Genomic DNA, 19,058 nt, shown 5'->3' on the forward strand with positions numbered 1-19,058 from the left:
GTTTATTATATGATGAACCTATTTCTGTGGATCAAGCGGAGAAAACCTTGTTGGCCCTGTCTCAGGGTCAAGAGGCGGCTGAATTGTTTTGTCAGAAATTTAGAAAATGGTCTGTGTTGACTTAATGGAATGATGATGCTTTGGCTGCAATTTTCAGAAAGGGTCTTTCTGAATCCGTTAAAGATGTTATGGTGGGGTTTCCCACGCCTTCCGGTCTGAGTGATTCTATGTCTCTGGCCATTCAGATTGATCGGCGCTTGCGGGAGCGTAGAACTGCGCGCGCTGTGGCGTCATCCTCAGAGCCAATTCCTGAGACAATGCAGTGTGGTAGGATTTTGTCTAGAACGGAACGACAAGGATTCAGATGTCAGAATGGGTTGTGTTATTATTGTGGCGACGCTTCTCATGTCATTTCAGTCTGCCTTAAGCGGACAAAGAGGATCGCTACCATCAGTACTGTACAACCTAAATTTCTGTTATCGGTGTCCTTGATTTGCCGATTGTCATCATTCTCTGTCATGGCGTTTGTGGATTCAGGCGCCGCCTTGAACTTAATGGATTTTGAGTTTGCCAGGCGTTGTGGTTTTCCCTTGCAGCCTTTGCAGAACCCTATTCCTTTAAGGGGGATTGATGCTACACCTTTGGCTAAAAATAAGCCTCAGTTTTGGACACAGGTGACCATGCACATGGCGCCAGCCCATCAGGAAGATTGTCGATTTCTGGTGTTGCATAATTTGCATGATGTTATCGTGCTGGGTTTCCCATGGTTGCAGGTACATAATCCTGTATTGGATTGGAAATCTATGTCTGTGACTAGTTGGGGTTGTCAGGGGGTTCATAATGATGTTCCTTTGATGTCAATCTCCTCTTCTTCCTCTTCTGAAATTCCAGAGTTTTTGTCTGATTTTCAGGATGTATTCGATGAGCCCAAGTCCAGTTCCCTTCCACCGCACAGGGACTGTGATTGTGCTATTGACTTGATTCCAGGTAGTAAGTTTCCTAAGGGTCGACTTTTCAACCTGTCTGTGCCTGAACATACCGCCATGCGGAGTTATGTTAAGGAGTCTTTGGAGAAAGGGCATATTCGGCCATCTTCTGTTATAATCTGGTGGCCTAGGAGCAGAATTAGGTGTACTCTGGAGAAGGTGGTACCTGTACTGACCGCAGACCCTGAACTTAACACCGCAACTAGAAGTAGCCGTGGAATGTACCTATCACTCCCTAGACATCTCGACACAGCCGGAGGACTAATTACCCCTAGAGATAGAAAAGGGAAAACTATCTTGCCTCAGAGAAAATCCCCAAAGGATAGACAGCCCCCCACAAATATTGACTGTGAGAGGAGAGGAAAAAAACATACACAGACTGAAATCAGAATTTAGCAAAGGAGGCCACTTCTAGCTAAATAGAAAGGATAGGACAGAATACTATGCGGTCAGTATTAAAACACTAGAAAATATCCACCACAGAAAATACAAAATCTCCACATCTAACTAAAGATATGGAGGGTATATCTGCATCTCCAGAGATACCAGCTTGGCTAAACAAATCCTTATACAGACCAAGCTGGACAAGACAAAAACATAGAAAAGAACTGAACAATAAGGCCCACAGCATGTGGTGTTGTGAACTCCGTTTTCAGGCTCCCTCTTGTGGTCACAGATGGTATTGTGTGACTTTGGTTTTTTGGCTCCCCCTGGTGGTTTGGTTTATTATCCTGCAGGTCTGACTGGATCAGCTGCCTCGTTATTCACCAGGGAGGTTCCTATTTAGCTCTGCTTCACTTCCACTTGTTGCCGGCTGTCAATGTATTCAGTGCTATTCTGATTACTCCTGATTATCTCATTTTCTGCCTCTTCAGGATAAGCTAAGTTCTGTTTGAATATTTTTTGCTCATCTGCCTGCAATATGATTTCTGTGTTAGATGAGTCTAGTCCAGCTTGCTAATATGTGATTTCTTGTTGCTGGTAAGCTCTGGGGTACGGAGTTGCTTCCCCCGCACCGTTAGTTGGTGCAGGGGCTCGAGTAATCTCTGCGTGGATATTTTGAATAGGGTTTTTTTATTGACCGCACAGTTTCATTCCTATTTTCTGCTATCTAGTATTAGCGGGCCTCATTTGCTAAATCTGATTTCATCTCTGTGTTTGTGCTTTCCCCTTAACTCACCATTAATATTTGTGGGGGGCTATTCTATATCTTTGGGGTCATTCCAATGAGTCAAGAGAGGACTTTCTTTCCCTCCAGGAATAGTCAGTTTCTCAGGCCGTGAAGAGACGTCTAGGATTTTCAGGTAACGTTCCACGGCTACTTATAGTTGTTTGCGGATAGGTTCAGGTTGCGGTCAATCTAGTTACCACCTCCCCAGAGCTAGTTGTCTGTTCAGTTACTTAGCTAGTTCGTCCTGCGATCCTTGCCACTAGGATCATAACAGTACAGCCGGCCAATAAAGTGTTAATTGCATGGCAGAAGCAGGAGAAAAGAAGCTTGGAGAAATTTTTTTTTTTTTTTTTTGCTGCCGTGTGTCTAGCTGCTGTGTGTCTGGCTTCTCTCCTCCTCTTAATCTTGGTGTGGCTCTGAGTTCAGCTGCTGATATGGATATCCAGAGTTTAGCCTCCAGTGTAGATCATCTTGCTGCAAGGGTACAAAGTATTCAGGATTTTGTTGTGCACAGTCCTATGTCAGAGCCTAGAATACCTATTCCGGAGTTGTTTTCTGGGTTCCTGAATTTTAAGAACAATTGCAAATTGTTTCTTTCTTTGAAACCTCGTTCCTCTGGGGATTCTGTTCAGCAAGTTAGGATTGTTATTTCTTTCTTGCGTGGCGATCCTCAAGATTGGGCTTTCGCATTGGCTCCAGGGGATCCTGCATTGCTCAGTGTGGATGCGTTTTTTCTGGCCCTTGGATTGCTCTATGAGGAACCTAATCTTGAGAACCAGGCTGAAAAAGCATTGTTGGCCCTCTCTCAGGGGCAAGATGATGCAGAGGTGTACTGCCAGAAATTTCGGAAATGGTCGGTGCTTACTCAATGGAATGAGTGTGCCCTGGCTGCAAATTTCAGAAAAGGTCTTTCTGAAGCCATTAAGAATGTCATGGTGGGGTTCCCTACGCCTGCAGGTCTGAATGAGTCAATGACTCTGGCCATTCAGATTGATCGGCGTTTGCGGGAGCGCAAACCTGCGCATCATTTGGCGGTGTCTGCTGAACAGACACCTGAGTCTATGCAATGTGATAGAATTCTGACCAGAAGTGAACGGCAAAATTATAGACGGCAAAATGGGTTGTGCTTTTACTGTGGTGACTCAGCTCATGTTATCTCAGCATGCTCTAAGCGCACAAGAAAGATTGATAAATCTGTCACCATTGGTACTTCACAGCCTAAGTTTATTTTGTCTGTTACCCTGATTTGTTCCCTGTCATCTTACCCGGTTATGGCTTTTGTGGATTCAGGTGCTGCCCTGAGTCTGATGGATTTGTCATTTGCCAGGCGCTGTGGTTTTGTTTTGGAGCCTTTAAAATTCCCTATTCCACTAAGGGGAATTGATGCTACACCATTGGCTACGAATAAACCTCAGTACTGGACACAAGTGACCATGTGCATGACTCCTGTTCATCAGGAGGTGATTCGCTTTCTTGTATTGCATAACTTGCATGATGTTGTCGTGTTGGGCCTGCCATGGTTGCAGACTCATAATCCAGTCCTGGATTGGAAAGCAATGTCTGTTTCAAGTTGGGGTTTTCAGGGAATTCATGGCGATGCTCCTGTGGTGTCAATTGCTTCATCCACTCCTTCTGAGGTCCCTGCGTTTTTGTCGGATTACCAGGATGTATTTGATGAGCCCAAACTCAGTTCTCTACCTCCTCATAGGGATTGTGATTGTGCTATAAATTTGATTCCTGGTAGTAAGTTTCCTAAGGGACGACTTTTCAATTTGTCAGTGCCGGAGCATGCTGCTATGCGGAGTTATATAAAGGAGTCTTTGGAGAAAGGACTTATTCGCCCCTCCTCCTCCCCTCTTGGTGCGGGGTTCTTTTTTGTGGCTAAGAAGGATGGTTCCCTGAGACCTTGTATTGATTATCGCCTTCTAAACAAAATCACGGTCAAATTTCAGTATCCTTTGCCATTGTTATCTGATCTGTTTGCTCGCATTAGGGGGTCTAGTTGGTTCACCAAGATAGATCTTCGTGGTGCGTATAACCTTGTGCGTATTAAGCAGGGTGATGAATGGAAAACTGCATTTAATACGCCCGAAGGCCATTTTGAGTACTTGGTGATGCCTTTTGGACTTTCTAACGCTCCTTCTGTCTTTCAGTCCTTTATGCACGACATCTTCCGTGAATATCTGGATAAATTTATGATTGTGTATCTGGATGATATTCTGTTTTTTTCGGATGATTGGGAGTCCCATGTTAAGCAGGTCAGGATGGTGTTTCAGGTCCTGTGTGCCAATGCTTTATTTGTGAAGGGCTCAAAATGTCTTTTTGGAATCCAGAAGGTTTCTTTTTTGGGTTTCATTTTTTCTCCTTCTGCTATTGAGATGGACCCAGTCAAGGTTCAGGCTATTCATGACTGGACTCAGCCTACATCTGTTAAGAGTCTTCAGAAGTTCTTGGGTTTTGCTAATTTTTACCGTCGCTTCATCGCTAATTTTTCTGGTGTTGTTAAGCCATTGATGGATTTGACCAAGAAGGGTTCTGATGTTACTAATTGGTCTCCTGCGGCTGTGGAGGCCTTTCGGGAGCTGAAGCGCCGGTTTTCTTCGGTTCCGGTCTTATGTCAGCCAGACGTCTCCCTTCCTTTCCAGGTCGAGGTTGATGCTTCTGAGATTGGAGCAGGGGCTGTTTTGTCGCAGAGAAGCTCTGATGGCTCTGTGATGAAGCCATGTGCTTTCTTTTCAAGAAAGTTTTCGCCTGCCGAGCGGAATTATGATGTTGGTAATCGGGAGTTGTTGGCAATGAAGTGGGCATTTGAGGAGTGGCGACATTGGCTCGAGGGAGCTAAGCATCGTGTGGTGGTCTTGACTGATCACAAGAATTTGATTTATCTCGAGTCGGCCAAGCGGCTGAATCCTAGACAGACTCGTTGGTCATTGTTTTTCTCTCATTTTGATTTCGTTGTCTCATACCTGCCTGGTTCGAAGAATGTGAAGGCTGATGCTCTTTCTAGGAGTTTTGTGCCTGACTCTCCTGATGATTCAGAGCCAGCTGGTATCCTCAGAGAAGGGGTGATTTTGTCTGCCATCTCCCTAGATTTGCGACGAGTGCTGCAGGAGTTTCAGGTGGATAGACCTGACCATTGTCCACCGGAGAGACTGTTTGTCCCGGATAGATGGACCAGCAGAGTTATTTCCGAGGTTCATTCTTCGGTGTTGGCAGGCCATCCTGGGATTTTTGGTACCAGAGATTTGGTGGCTAGGTCCTTCTGGTGGCCTTCCTTGTCGCGGGATGTGCGTTCCTTTGTGCAGTCTTGTGGAATTTGTGCTCGGGCTAAGCCTTGCTGTTCTCGTGCCAGTGGCTTGTTGTTACCTTTGCCTATCCCGAAGAGGCCTTGGACGCACATTTCCATGGATTTTATTTCAGATCTCCCTGTCTCTCAGAGAATGTCTGTCATTTGGGTGGTGTGTGATCATTTTTCTAAGATGGTCCATTTGGTGCCCTTGCCTAAGTTGCCTTCCTCCTCCGAGTTGGTTCCTCTGTTTTTTCAAAATGTGGTTCGTTTGCACGGGATCCCTGAAAATATTGTTTCCGACAGAGGATCCCAGTTTGTGTCTAGATTTTGGCAGACCTTTTGTGCTAAGATGGGCATTAATTTGTCTTTTTCGTCGGCCTTCCATCCTCAGACGAATGGCCAAACCGAGCGCACTAATCAGACTTTGGAAACCTATTTAAGATGTTTTGTTTCTGCTGATCAGGACGACTGGGTGACTTTTTTGCCATTGGCCGAGTTTGCCCTTAATAATCGGGCTAGTTCTGCTACTTTGGTTTCGCCTTTTTTTTGTAATTCAGGGTTTCATCCTCGTTTTTCCTCAGGTCAGGTGGAGCCTTCTGACTGTCCTGGAGTGGATGTTGTGGTGGATAGGTTGTATCAGATTTGGAATCATGTGGTGGACAATTTGAAGCTGTCGCAGGAGAAGGCTCAGCGCTTTGCCAACCGCCGTCGCTGTGTGGGTCCCCGACTTCGCGTTGGGGACTTGGTGTGGTTGTCTTCTCACTTTGTTCCTATGAAGGTCTCCTCTCCTAAGTTTAAGCCTCGGTTTATCGGTCCTTATAAGATTTTGGAAGTCCTTAACCCTGTGTCATTTCGTTTGGACCTCCCGGCATCGTTTGCTATTCATAATGTGTTCCATCGGTCATTGTTACGGAGGTATGTGGTGCCTGTGGTTCCTTCGGTTGAGCCTCCTGCCCCTGTGCCGGTTGAGGGAGAATTGGAATACGTGGTGGAGAAGATCTTGGATTCTCGTATTTCTAGATGGAGGCTTCAGTATTTGGTTAAGTGGAAAGGCTATGGTCAGGAGGATAATTCCTGGGTTGTCGCCTCTGATGTTCATGCGGCCGATTTGGTTCGTGCCTTCCATGTGGCTCACCCTGATCGTCCTGGGGGTTTTGATGAGGGTTTGGTGACCCCTCCTCAAGGGGGGGTACTGTTGTGAACTCCGTTTTCAGGCTCCCTCTTGTGGTCACAGATGGTATTGTGTGACTTTGGTTTTTTGGCTCCCCCTGGTGGTTTGGTTTATTATCCTGCGGGTCTGGCTGGATCAGCTGCCTCATTATTTACCAGGGAGGTTCCTATTTAGCTCTGCTTCACTTCCACTTGTTGCCGGCTGTCAATGTATTCAGTGCTATTCTGATTACTCCTGATTATCTCATTTTCTGCCTCTTCAGGATAAGCTAAGTTCTGTTTGAATATTTTTTGCTCATCTGCCTGCAATATGATTTCTGTGTTAGATGAGTCTAGTCCAGCTTGCTAATATGTGATTTCTTGTTGCTGGTAAGCTCTGGGGTACGGAGTTGCTTCCCCCGCACCGTTAGTTGGTGCAGGGGCTCGAGCAATCTCTGCGTGGAAATTTTGAATAGGGTTTTTTATTGACCGCACAGTTTCCTTCCTATTTTCTGCTATCTAGTATTAGCGGGCCTCATTTGCTAAATCTGATTTCATCTCTGTGTTTGTGCTTTCCCCTTAACTCACCATTAATATTTGTGGGGGGCTATTCTATATCTTTGGGGTCATTCCACTGAGGCAAGAGAGGACTTTCTTTCCCTCCAGGAATAGTCAGTTTCTCAGGCCGTGAAGAGACATCTAGGATTTTCAGGTAACGTTCCACGGCTACTTATAGTTGTTTGCGGATAGGATCAGGTTGCGGTCAATCTAGTTACCACCTCCCCAGAGCTAGTCGTCTGTTCAGTTACTTAGCTAGTTCATCCTGCGATCCTTGCCACTAGGATCATAACAATGTGGACTGCAAAAAATCAAGGCCAGAACTTATCTTTGTTGAAATGAACAGCAAAGCAGGAGAGACCAGGCAGGGATGTTAATCCTCCAGGAACAATGGACAACTGGCACTGACTAAAGGGTCAAGCAAGACTAAATAACCCAGTCCGAATTGCAAAAAGTGGACACACCTGATGAATAATAATAATAATAATAATTTTTATTTATATAGCGCCAACACATTCCGCAGCGCTTTACAACTTATAGAGGGGACTTGTACAGACAATAGACATTACAGCATAACAGAAATCACAGTTCAAAATAGATACCAGGAGGAATGAGGGCCCTGCTCGCAAGCTTACAAACTATGAGGAAAAGGGGAGACACGAGAGGTGGATGGTAACAATTGCTTTAGTTATTTGGACCAGCCATAGTGTAAGGCTCGGGTGTTCATGTAAAGCTGCATGAACCAGTTAACAGCCTAAGTATCAAACACCAAGAAAATCAGAGTATTTATAAATCACCACCACATGATTTTTTTAAAAAGATCAATTTTTATTTAAATATTCAATAGAAAATAGAATAATACAACACAAATAATACAATGAGGGAGAACAATAACTGAGCACTCAAAAGGGGGGAACACTCCTCCATTAGTATAACCTGATGTAGCATGTGTCCATGTATTCAAGTAGAAAAGTGCTACTCATATTGGTGTTCAGAAGTAAGAAATCATGCTTATATCAAAGGGCAATTAGCACCATATAGTTAACAGCATTATATACGGAATACCGACATCACTGCTTACCCATAGTAAGTCTGGTTGGAGAACGTGATCCACCCTAAGACCCCTGACGCGCGTTTCGCGTTGTGATGGCTTTCTCAAAGGGGAACATCCCCTTTGAGAAAGCCATCACAACGCGAAACGCGCGTCAGGGGTCTTAGGGTGGATCACGTTCTCCAACCAGACTTACTATGGGTAAGCAGTGATGTCGGTATTCCGTATATAATGCTGTTAACTATATGGTGCTAATTGCCCTTTGATATAAGCATGATTTCTTACTTCTGAACACCAATATGAGTAGCACTTTTCTACTTGAATACATGGACACATGCTACATCAGGTTATACTAATGGAGGAGTGTTCCCCCCTTTTGAGTGCTCAGTTATTGTTCTCCCTCATTGTATTATTTGTGTTGTATTATTCTATTTTCTATTGAATATTTAAATAAAAATTGATCTTTTTAAAAAAATCATGTGGTGGTGATTTATAAATACTCTGATTTTCTTGGTGTTTGATCTGCTGTCTGAGTATTTTCACCTGGCGATATGCCGCTTTGATATATGGGAAAGGTTTTAAATTATATACCTTTGACCCTTATGAATATGCAGTGCTGGATTGTTTTTGTTTGTATATTAACAGCCTAAGTATGTAGCAGTACAGACACAGAGGGCTAATAACTGCATAAAGTTTATGAGAGCACGATGCAAGGAACCTGATTATGTGTTTTTTTTTTCTATTTTTAATAGGCCACACAGGGATAGTTAGGTTAATGCGTTGAGGCGGTAGGCCAGTCTGAACAAATGCGTTTTTAGGGCACGCTTAAAACTGTGGGGATTGGGGATTAATCATATTAACCTAGGTAGTGCATTCCAAAGAATCGGCGCAGCACGTGTAAAGTCTTGGAGACGGGAATGGGAGGTTCTGATTATTGGGGATGCTAACCTGAGGTCATTAGCGGAGCGGAGGGCACGGGTAGGGTGGTAGACTGAGACCAGAGAGGAGATGTAGGGTGGTGCTGAGCCATGGAGTGCTTTGTGGATGAGGGTAGTAGTTTTGTACTGGATTCTGGAGTGGATGGCTAGCCAGTGTAATGACTGGCACAAGGTAGAGGCATCGGTGTAACGGTTGGTGAGGAATATGATCCTGGCAGCAGCATTCAGGACAGATTGGAGCGGGGAGAGTTTGGTAAGAGGCAGGCCGATTAGTAGAGAGTTACAATGGTCCAGACGGGAATGAATAAGAGAAACAGTAAGAGTTTTTGCAGAGTCGAAAGTAGGAAAAGGGTGAATTCTAGAAATGTTTTTGAGATGCAGATAAGAAGAGCGAGCCAGTGATCAGATGTGTGGGGTGAATGAATGCTCGGAATCAAGGATGACCCCAAGGCAGCGGGCATGTTGCTTTGGAGTAATGATTGAACCGCACACGGAGATGGCAATGTCAGGCAAAGGTAGGTTAGTAGAGGGAGAGAACACGAGGAGTTCAGTTTTTGACAGGTTCAGTTTCAGATAGAGAGAGGACATGATGTTAGAGACAGCGGTAAGACAATCACTGGTGTTTTCTAAGAAGGTCGGCGTGAAAGCAGGAGAATAGGTGTATAATTGGGTGTAGTCAGCATAGAGATGGTACTGGAACCCAAATCTACTGATTGTTTGTCCAATAGGGGCAGTATACAAAGAGAAGAGGAGGGGGCCTAGGACTGATCCTTGAGGAACCCCAACAGTAAGGGGAAGGTGAGAGGAGGAGGAACCAGCAAAACATACAGTGAAGGATCGGTCAGAGAGATAGGAGGAGAACCAAGAGAGAATGGTGTCCTTGATGCCGATGGAGCGGAGCATAGTGAGGAGGAGCTGATGATCCACAGTGTGGAATGCTGCGGAAAGATCCAATAGAATTAGCATGGAGTAGTGACCATTAGATTTAGCTGTTAGTAGGTCATTAGAGACTTTAGTGAGGGCAGTTTCAGTAGAGTGTAAAGAGCGGAAGCCAGATTGAAGAGGGTCGAGAAGAGAGTTATCTGAGAGATAGCGGGTAAGACGGGAGTGGTCCAGGCGTTCCAGGAGTTTAGAGATGAAGGGAAGATTAGAGACAGGTCTATAATTAGCGGCACAGTTTTGGTCGAGGGAGGGTTTTTTAAGTAATGGATGTATGATGGCATGCTTAAATGAGGAGGGAAAAATGCCAGAAGTGAGGAAAAGGTTAAATATTTTTGTTATGTGAGAGGTGACAGCCGGGGAAAGGGACCCGTGGAGATGTGACGGAATAGGGTCACTGGTGCAAGTGGTCGGGCGAGAAGATGCAAGGAGCCTGCTTACTTCTTCTTCAGTAACTGGTTCAAAGTCAGAGAGTGAACTAGATGCAGTGGGGGAGGGAGGACAGTGCCTGGTATGAAGAGATTGGGAGATGATTTCCTGTCGAATGTGGTCAATTTTTTCTTTGAAGTAATTGGCCAGATCGTCAGCGCGGAGATCTGTGGTTGGGGCCTGCTCTCTTGGGTTGAGTAGGGACTGGAAAGTGTTGAAGAGATGTTTATGGTTATTGGACAGTGAGGTGATGAGGGTGTTGAAATAGGTTTGTTTGGAGAGGTGAAGGGCAGCGTTGTATGTTTTTAGCATGAACTCATAATGGATGAAATCTTCGGGTAGATTAGATTTTCTCCACAGACATTCGGCGCACCTGGAGCATCGCTGCAGGAAGCGTGTTTGCAGCATGTGCCACGGTTGTCGCCGTCTGTGTCGAGTTGCTCTATGTATAGGAGGAGCAACTTCATCCAGGGCACTTTGCAGGGTTTCATTGTAATGGTTCAGAGCAGAATCGGGACATGAGATGGAGGAGATTGGGGCCAATGAGGACTGCAAGTTCTTCGTAAGTTTCTGGGTGTTAATGGCCTGTATGTTTCTATAAGTGTGGAAAGTGGGGGTGACCTGAGCAGGATGGCAGTTCTTGATAGAGAATGAAAGAAGGTTGTGGTCAGAGAGCGGGAGAGGGGTGTTTGTGAAATCATCCACTGAGCAAAGTCGGGAGAAGACCAAGTCAAGGGAGTTTCCATCTTCATGCGTTGGAGAGTTAGTATGCTGCGAGAGGCCGAAAGAGGAGGTTAGAGATAAAAGGTGAGAAGCAGACGGGGAAAGGGGAGAAGCAATGGGGATGTTGAAATCACCCATGATAAGGGTGGGGGTGTCACAGGAGAGAAAGTGTGTAAGCCAGGTGGCAAAGTGATCCAGGAACTGATGAGAGGGGCCAGGAGGACGATACACCACCGCCACTCGCATGGAGAAGGGGACGTAGAGTCTGACAGCATGGACCTCAAAGGAAGGGAATACAAGTGAGGGTACTTGGGGGATAACTTGGAAGGTACATTTGGGTGAAAGGAGCAGCCCAACGCCTCCACCTGCTCTGTTGTCTGATCTTGGGGTATGAGAAAAGTGTAGTCCATCATAAGAGAGAGCAGCAGCAGCGGTTGTGTCTGACTGCTGGATCCAGGTTTCAGTAAGAGCCAGGAGATTAAGAGCCTTAGAAAGGAAGTAATCATGGGTGAAGGAGAGTTTATTACACACAGAGCGAGAATTCCAAAGAGCACAATTGAAAGAGACAGAAGGCATGCATGGAATATTAATAAGGTTAGAGGGGTTTCTGGGTGTAGCAGTTGGGAGGTTTGACTGGCTATAACATGGGGGGCCGGGGTTTGGAGAGATGTCTCCAGCGACTAGGAGAAGAAGGATAGAAAGAGTGAGCAGATGGTTAAGTGATTTGTGAGAGCGTCTTTTGTGTTGGATGGTGGGACTGAATGGATCTGCGCTGTTAAGCAATGTGAACAGAGCATGAGTGCTATACATAGGAGAGGAGAGGACAGAGGGGCCGATATGGATGGAGTGTAAAGAGTTAATGCAAGGGCGGTGAGTGAATGCAGCAGCCAGGATATAGATTATACAGATACATATGGTGTGTATTTGTTCTGTTTCAAGTGAATAGGGAGTAGGTTTAGATTGTCTTACCTGTCTCCTGCCCTGTCTAACTGCCATGTTATAACTGCATCATACTTAGAAAAAAATATATACTTTGAAAAAAAAAGTACACGAATAATACTGCACGAATGCACCCCTGCATGAATGCATCTCCAAGCTATGTCTACATTTATAGAAGGCTAGCTCTTAGATCTCACTTTTTTTTTTTTGAAAAGGGTGTTTCTCCCCCTCTTGTTACCAATCAATCTAACTCAGTTGAGACAGCAGGACACAATAAATGTAGTGATCAGATAAACAAATGTCCAGGTCTGCATGGATCATAAACCCCTTTGAAAAAGTTATGTGATCTCTCTACATAGGGACAAGCAGAATGATGCGATCCAGAGACAGCAGCGCTACCACTTATAACCACCGGAGGGAGCCCAAGAGCAGAATTCACAACATTACCCCCCCCTTGAGGAGGGGTCACCGAACCCTTACCAGAACCCCCAGGCCGATCCGGACGAGCCAAATGAAAGGCACAAACCAAATCCTCAGCATGAACATCGGAGGCAACAACCCAAGAATTATCCTCCTGGCCATAACCCTTCCATTTGACAAGATACTGAAGCTTCCGCCTCAAAAAACGAGAATCCAAAATCTTCTCAACCACATACTCCAACTCCCCATCAATCAACACCGGGGCAGGAGGATCAACAGAGGGAACAACGGGCACCACATATTTCCGCAACAAAGATCTATGAAAAACATTATGGATGGAGAAAGAGGCTGGAAGGGCCAAACGAAAAGACACTGGATTGATAATCTCAGATATCCTATAAGGGCCAATAAACCGAGGCTTGAACTTAGGAGAAGAAACCTTCATAGGAACATGACGGGAAGACAACCAGACCAAATCCCCAACCAGAAGCTGGGAACCAACACACCGATGACGGTTAGCAAAACGCTGAGCCCCCTCCTGAGACAAAACCAAATTGTCAACAACATGAGCCCAAATTTGCTGCAACTTGTCAACCACAGAGTCCACCCCAGAACAATCAGAAGGCTCAACCTGCCCTGAAGTAAAACGAGGATGAAAACCAGAGTTACAAAAGAAGGGTGAAACCAAGGTAGCAGAACTAGCCCGATTATTAAGGGCAAACTCGGCCAATGGCAAGAAAGCCACCCAATCATCCTGATCAGCAGACACAAAGCATCTCAAATAAGTTTCCAAAGTCTGATTAGTTTGCTCGGTTTGACCATTTGTCTGAGGATGAAATGCGGAAGAAAAAGACAAATCAATGCCCAGCCTAGCATAAAAGGCCCGCCAAAACCTAGAAACAAACTGGGAACCTCTATCGGACACAATATTCTCCGGAATGCCATGCAAACGAACCACATGATGAAAAAACAACGGAACCAAATCAGAAGAGGAAGGCAATTTAGGCAAAGGTACCAAATGAACCATCTTAGAAAACCGGTCACAAACCACGCAGATAACCGACATCCTCTGGGAAACCGGAAGATCCGAAATAAAATCCATAGAAATATGCGTCCAAGGCCTCTCAGGGACTGGCAAAGGCAAAAGCAACCCACTAGCACGGGAACAGCAAGGCTTGGCCCGCGCACAAGTCCCACAGGACAGCACAAAAGAACGCACATCCCGTGACAAAGAAGGCCACCAAAAGGGCCTACCAACCAAATCTCTGGTACCAAAAATCCCAGGATGACCAGCCAACACAGAACCATGAACCTCAGAAATCACTCCACTAGTCCATCTGTCAGGAACAAACAGTTTCCCCACTGGACAGCGGTCGGGTTTATCAGCCTGAAATTCCTGAAGAACCCGTCGTAAATCAGGGGAGATGGCAGAAAGAATCACCCCCTCCTTCAGAATGCCGACCGGCTCAAGGACCCCAGGAGAATCAGGCAAAAAGCTCCTAGAGAGGGCATCAGCCTTAACATTCTTAGAACCCGGAAGATACGAGACCACAAAATCAAAACGGGAGAAAAACAGGGACCATTGGGCCTGTCTAGGATTCAGCCGTTTGGCAGACTTGAGGTAAATCAGATTCTTATGATCGGTCAAGACCACAATACGGTGCTTGGCCCCCTCAAGCCAATGTCGCCACTCCTCAAATGCCCACTTCATAGCCAACAACTCACGATTGCCGACATCATAATTGCGTTCCGCAGGTGAAAACTTTCGAGAAAAGAAGGCACACGGTTTCATCAAGGAACCATCAGAATTCCTCTGAGACAAAACGGCCCTTGCCCCAATCTCAGAAGCGTCAACCTCAACCTGAAAAGGAAGAGAAACATCCGGCTGACGCAACACAGGGGCAGAAGTAAATCGGCGTTTAAGCTCCTGAAAGGCAGAAACAGCCGCAGAGGACCAATTCATCACATCAGAGCCTTTCTTCGTCAAATCGGTCAGGGGTTTAACCACACTGGAGAAGTTGGCAATGAAACGGCGATAAAAATTAGCAAAGCCCAAAAATTTCTGAAGGCTCTTCACGGATGTGGGCTGGATCCAATCATGAATGGCCTGAACCTTCACCGGATCCATTTCTATAGATGAGGGAGAAAAAATGAAGCCCAAAAAAGAAACCTTCTGTACTCCAAAGAGGCACTTAGACCCCTTCACAAACAAGGCATTATCACGAAGGATCTGAAATACCATCCTGACTTGTTTCACATGAGACTCCCAATCATCTGAAAAAATCAAAATATCATCCAAATATACAATCATGAATTTATCAAGATAATTCCGAAATATATCATGCATGAAGGACTGAAACACAGATGGAGCATTAGAGAGTCCGAATGGCATCACAAGGTATTCAAAATGGCCTTCGGGCGTATTAAACGCAGTTTTCCATTCGTCACCCTGCTTAATACGAACAAGATTATATGCCCATCGAAGGTCAATCTTAGTAAACCAACTAGCCCCCTTAATCCTAGCAAACAGATCAGAAAGCAAAGGCAAAGGGTATTGGAATTTGACCGTGATCTTATTCAAGAGGCAATAATCAATACAGGGTCTCAAGGAGCCATCCTTCTTGGCAACAAAAAAAAAAACCCGCTCCCAATGGTGAAGAAGATGGCCGAATATGCCCCTTCTCCAAAGACTCCTTAACATAGCTCCGCATAGCGGTATGTTCTGGCACAGACAGGTTGAAAAGTCAGCCCTTAGAGAACTTACAGCCTGGAATCAAGTCAATAGCACAATCACAGTCCCTATGCGGTGGAAGGAAACTGGACTTGGGCTCATTGAACACATCCTGGAAATCTGACAAAAACTCAGGAATTTCAGAAGAGGGGGAGGAGGCAATTGACATCAAAGGAACGTCACCATGAATCCCCTGACAACCCCAACTAGTCACAGACATAGATTTCCAATCTAATACCGGATTATGCACCTGTAACCATGGGAAACCTAGCACAATAGCATCATGCAAATTATGCAACACCAGAAAACGACAATCTTCCTGATGGGCTGGCGCCATGCACATGGTCAGCTGTGTCCAAAACTGAGGTTTATTTTTAGCCAACGGTGTAGCATCAATGCCCTTCAAAGGAAAGGACTCTGCAAAGGCTGCAAGGGGAAACCACAACGTCTGGCAAATTCTAAGTCCATTAAGTTTAGAGCGGCGCCTGAATCCACAAATGCCATGACAGAAAATGACGATAATGAGCAGATCAGGGTCACAGATAACAGAAATTTAGGTTGTACAGTACTGATGGTAACAGAACTAGCGATTCTCTTGGTACGCTTAGGGCAATCAGAAATAACATGAGCAGAATCGCCGCAGTAAAAACACAACCTATTCTGATGTCTGAATCCTTGTCGTTCAGCTCTAGACACAATCCTATCACACTGCATAGGCTCAGGACTCCGCTCGGAAGACAATGCCATAGTGTGCACAACTCTGCGCTCGCGCAAGCGCCAATCAATCTGAATGGCCAGAGACATAGAATCACTCAGACCAGCAGGCGTGGGGAACCCCACCATAACATCTTTAACGGATTCAGAAAGACCCTTTCTGAAAATTGCCGCCAAGGCATCCTCATTCCATTTAGTCAGCACAGACCATTTTCTAAATTTCTGGCAATATAATTCTGCCGCTTCTTGACCCTGACACAGGGCCAACAAGGTATTCTCAGCATGATCCACTGAATTAGGTTCATCATACAATAACCCAAGCGCCTGGAAAAAGGTGTCTACATTAAGCAAAGCCGGATTCCCAGGTTCCAGGGCAAATGCCCAATCCTGGGGGTCACCACGCAGCAGAGATATAACAATTTTAACCTGCTGGATGGGATCACCAGAGGAACGGGGTTTCAGAGCAAAAAACAGTTTACAGTTATTTTTAAAGCTCAAAAATTTGGACCTGTCCCCAAAAAACAAATCAGGAGTTGGAATTCTAGGCTCTAAAACCGGAGTCTGAACGATATAATCGGAAATACCCTGTACTCTAGCAGCAAGTTGATCCACACGAGAATCCAATCCCTGAACATCCATGCCAGCGCCAAACTCCTGAGCCACCCAGAGGTAAAGAGGGGAAAAAAAAACACAACAGACTACAGAAAAAAAAATGGCTCAGCACGTTCCTTCCCTTCTTCTGAGATGCGGTTAACTCATTGTTGGCCAGTTGTACTGTTATGATCTGGTGGCCTAGGAGCAGCATTAGACGTACTCTGGAGAAGGTGGTACCTGTACTGACCGCAGACCCTGAACTTAACACCGCAACTAGAAGTAGCCGTGGAATGTACCTATCACTCCCTAGACATCTCGACACAGCCGGAGGACTAATTACCCCTAGAGATAGAAAAGGGAAAACTATCTTGCCTCAGAGAAAATCCCCAAAGGATAGACAGCCCCCCACAAATATTGACTGTGAGAGGAGAGGGAAAAAACATACACAGACTGAAATAAGAATTTAGCAAAGGAGGCCACTTCTAGCTAAATAGAAAGGATAGGACAGAATACTATGCGGTCAGTATTAAAACACTAGAAAATATCCACCACAGAAAATACAAAATCTCCACATCTAACTAAAGATATGGAGGGTATATCTGCATCTCCAGAGATACCAGCTTGGCTAAACAAATCCTTATACAGACCAAGCTGGACAAGACAAAAACATGGAAAAGAACTGAACAATAAGGCCCACAGCATGTGGACTGCAAAAAATCAAGGCCAGAACTTATCTTTGTTGAAATGAACAGCAAAGCAGGAGAGACCAGGCAGGGATGTGAATCCTCCAGGAACAATGGACAACTGGCACTGACTAAAGGGTCAAGCAAGACTAAATAGCCCAGTCCGAATTGCAAAAAGTGGACACACCTGATGAATGCTGCGATCCAGAGACAGCAGCGCTACCACTTATAACCACCAGAGGGAGCCCAAGAGCAGAATTCACAACAATCTTCTTCACCGTTAGGAGCAGGGTTTTTTTTGTTGCTAAGAAGAATGGCTCCTTGAGACCTTGTATTGATTATCGCCTCTTGAATAAGATCACAGTCAAGTTTCAATACCCTTTACCTTTGCTTTCCGATTTGTTTGCTAGGATTAAGGGGGCTAGTTGGTTTACTAAGATTGACCTTCGGGGGGCATATAATCTTGTTCGTATTAAACGGGGTGATGAATGGAAAACTGCGTTTAATACGCCCGAAGGCCATTTTGAATACCTTGTGATGCCATTCGGGCTCACTAACGCTCCATCTGTTTTTCAATCCTTCATGCATGATATCTTCCGGACTTATATTGATAAATTCTTGATTGTATATTTGGACGATATTTTGATATTTTCCGATGATTGGAAGTCTCATGTGGAACAGGTCAGAATGGTATTTCAGATCCTTCGTGACAATGCTTTGTTTGTGAAGGGGTCTAAGTGTCTCTTTGGGGTGCAGAAGGTTTCTTTTTTGGGCTTTATTTTTTCTCCCTCATCTATGGAGATGGATCCGGTTAAGGTTCAGGCCATTCATGATTAGATTCAACCCACATCCGTGAAGAGCCTTCAGAAATTTTTGGGTTTTGCAAATTTTTATTTTTAAAGTTTCATTGCTAACTTCTCCAGCGTGGTTAAACCCTTGACTGATTTGACGAAAAAAGGCGCTGATGTGGCGAATTGGTCCTCTGCGGTTGTCTCTGCCTTTCAGGAGCTTAAACGCCGATTTACTTCTGCTCCGGTGTTGCGCCAACCAGATGTTTCTCTTCCGTTTCAGGTTCAGATTGATGCTTCTGAGATTGGGGCAGGGGCCGTTTTGTCTCAGAGGGATTCTGTTGGCTCTTTGATGAAACCGTGTGCCTTCTTTTCCCGCAAGTTTTCACCTGCTGAACGCAATTATGATGTCGGCAATCGGGAGTTGTTGGCTATGAAGTGGGCGTTTGAGGAGTGGCGACACTGGCTTGAGGGAGCTAAGCACCACATTGTGGTCCTGACCGATCATAAGAATTTGATTTACCTTGAGTCTGCCAAACGGCTGAGTCCTAGACAGGCTCGATGGTCCTTGTTTTTTTCCCGTTTTGATTTTGTGGTTTCGTATCTTCCGGGTTCTAAGAATATTAAGGCTGATGCCCTTTCTAGGAGTTTTTTGCCTGATTCTCCTGAGGTCCTTGAACCGGTAGGCATTCTGAAAGAAGGGGTGGTCCTTTCTGCCATTTCCCCTGATTTACGGCGGGTTCTTCAGAAATTTCAGGCTGATAGACCTGACCACTGTCCTGTGGGGAAATTGTTTGTTCCTGACAGATGGACTAGTAGAGTGATTTCTGAGGTTCACTGTACTGTGTTGGCTGGTCATCCTGGTATTTTTGGTACCAGAGATTTGGTTGGTAGGTCCTTTTGGTGGCATTCGTTGTCACGTGATGTGCATTCTTTTGTGCTGTCCTGTGGGACTT

The sequence above is a fragment of the Ranitomeya variabilis genome, chromosome 6 (assembly GCF_051348905.1).
Source record: "Ranitomeya variabilis isolate aRanVar5 chromosome 6, aRanVar5.hap1, whole genome shotgun sequence".
In the NCBI taxonomy this organism is placed as follows: domain Eukaryota; kingdom Metazoa; phylum Chordata; class Amphibia; order Anura; family Dendrobatidae; genus Ranitomeya; species Ranitomeya variabilis.